The sequence below is a fragment of the Pinus tabuliformis genome, chromosome Q (assembly GCF_031772625.1).
Source record: "Pinus tabuliformis cultivar Carrire ecotype Pingquan chromosome Q, CPIR1, whole genome shotgun sequence".
NCBI lineage: Eukaryota > Viridiplantae > Streptophyta > Pinopsida > Pinales > Pinaceae > Pinus > Pinus tabuliformis.
In genome coordinates, this window is record NC_142296.1 from 387,455,356 (window position 1) to 387,457,852 (window position 2,497).

Consider the following 2,497-nt stretch of genomic DNA (forward strand, 5'->3'; position numbering starts at 1 on the left):
AAAAAAAAACATTTACAGCACGATTATCTCATTTCTCGAATAGTGGTGGAAATTTAACGTGCTGTACTGTAACGCATTTCAGCTATGCGTGTGATTTCTAATAATATGAATGTCCATCTTCTGGTAGATTATTGTCTGTAAGGACGTGAATAAACTTTTCAATTGATGAGATCGGGATTGGCGATATAATATCCTATTGGATTAACTTTCTATAATTAAGCTCAATCATAAAGATCTCAGTAGATCGTTTGGTTTGGGATGTCTAGGGAGCCATGGAGGCAGCACAGTAGGTGGGAATGGCAGAAATGGAGAAGCCGTTAAAATTAGACCCGGTGACAGCAGAGTAAGCGCCCATGTTGGGAAAAACAAGCCAGTCGCCCACACCCAGCTCCGGCAACAAGTAATCGGTGAGCACGGTGTCGAAAGCGTCGCAGGTGGGTCCAAAAACGGTTGATGGATATCTGGGCAGCCCGTTGCAGGAAGTATTGGATCGGCTGGATTTGCAGGCCAGAGGCAGCGCAGTGATGACACCGTTAGTGCGGAGACAAAAAGAGCCATAGATGCCATCGTTAATCCAACACTCCCTCACTTCTCCCCTTACCCTTTTGCCAATTACACTGGAGGCCAGCCAGAATGAGGTCTCGGCGAAATATCGACCCGGTTCAGCCATAAGGGAAATCGCTGTTGCATCGGGAAAGTATGTTTTTAAGGCGGATTGGACAGTACCCGCGACCTCTGCAAATAACTTTCCTGCGGTGAAACCGCCGCCGATGTTAAGAATACCAAATTTGGGCAACCCGAGTCGAGAAGCCGAATCGAAAACGCCGCGAGCAGCCGCAACAGCACCGTGGTAGACGCCAGAGCGCGAGACACCACTTCCGACGTGAAACGAGACGCCCCGGACGGTGAGGCCGGACCCCTTTGCCGCCTGCAGCAACGGGTAGACTTCGTCCGGCAGGGCTCCGTACTTGCTGCCCAACGGGCACCGTGCACCACCCGCGTCTTCATCGGGTACCTTCACCCTCAGCAACAATGCGCAATGCGGGTGGAACTTCTTGATTTTCTCAACTTCATGAATAGAATCGAACGTGGTTAAATTTACGCCGACGCTCGCCGCGTATTTGAGTTGTGTCTCTGCCTTGCACGGATTCGCGTACACGATACGATCGGGCGAGACGCCGAGCTTCACGATGGCTTCGATCTCCACCCGGCTGGCGCAGTCGAATCCAGATCCAAGCGCGGCTAGGGCCGACAATAACGCTACATCTGGGTTACACTTGACGGCGTAAAAGAGGTACACGTTTGGGAAGGCCTCCTGCCATTTGTGCCACAAATCCACCACGACTCCCAGGTCCAGAACGTAAAACGGGTCGTTCACATCGTTGTTGTCGATAATCGACTGTACCATCTCGTGCACAGCTTCCTGCGACCTTGACCGCAGGCTCGTCACCATTCGACACTTCAGTTCAGGGAACGCTAGCACCTTCTGTACCGCCGAGGACGAGCTCTTGCACTCGTTTAAACTTGATAGTGTCACCATGAGCTGCTCGGGAGCCATCTCCACAGCCACACACAGAACAGAAAAAGAAAATTAAAATGCAAAGAGATGAAAGGATTATAGCACTTAGAGCCACACACTAGGGCATTGCCTTCATCTCTATTAATAGTGTGGAATTGCACTGTTCATCAGGGTGACAATGATCACAATATTGAAATGGCTAATCTTCGGCTTTGTCTTTTATCTTCATCACAGCTAAAGTCTATCTCTATCTCTATCTAGATAACGATGGGCCCTATACAATATCCATCTCTATCTTGATAACGATGGGCAACGATGGGCCCTATACAATATCCAATATTCAATGGCATACGCTCAGATGCGCACGAGCATAACTCTGGACTCTGAACACAACAACGAGGACCCTTGGTCAAAGCATGGAGATCGTTGGCCATGGTGACAGTGCACTGGAACAAATTGACAAAGGGGAGGTCAAATCCAAAAACAGAGGCAGTTTCTGATAATCACGTATCACAGGGCATCCCCCTCAGGGAAGGAAAGCCCCCAAGTTCTTAGTCACGAGGAAAAGCATAAAACCGCACAAGAATCTCTGATTCAGTCAAAAGGCGAGTCTCGCGCTAAAACCAACAGGATATCAGAAGGGCTTCAAGCAGTAAGCGGGTTCGACCAAGTCCCGCTTGATGCCATACATTGGGTGACACGTGTCCAGTGGATGAGAGAGAAAACCACTCACATCATGCAGGTAAAAGTTAGGCTACTTGCGCGATATGGATGGAGACCGCAGGATCTGGAGGCTCCAGAACAACAGCGTAGAAATGATCTGATGGAAGACCGATTCGATGGGGAAATATGCTGATTCATATAAGATTTGAGGTCCGGCATGACCACTGAGCTGGCAGATGAATCAGTTTCGGGGCAATCTTGGAGCAACGGAAATAACGACCGTTCAAAGAGAACTGGCACTCAGTTTGTGAGGAA

The 2,497-nt window shown here is 49.3% G+C and overlaps 1 pseudogene; it reads right to left on the reverse strand.

The window, feature by feature from the left end:
- Positions 1 to 262: 262 nt before the first annotated feature.
- Positions 263 to 1,560, reverse strand: LOC149219802 (ornithine decarboxylase pseudogene; annotated as a pseudogene).
- Between the last annotated feature and the right edge of the window lie 937 nt (positions 1,561 to 2,497).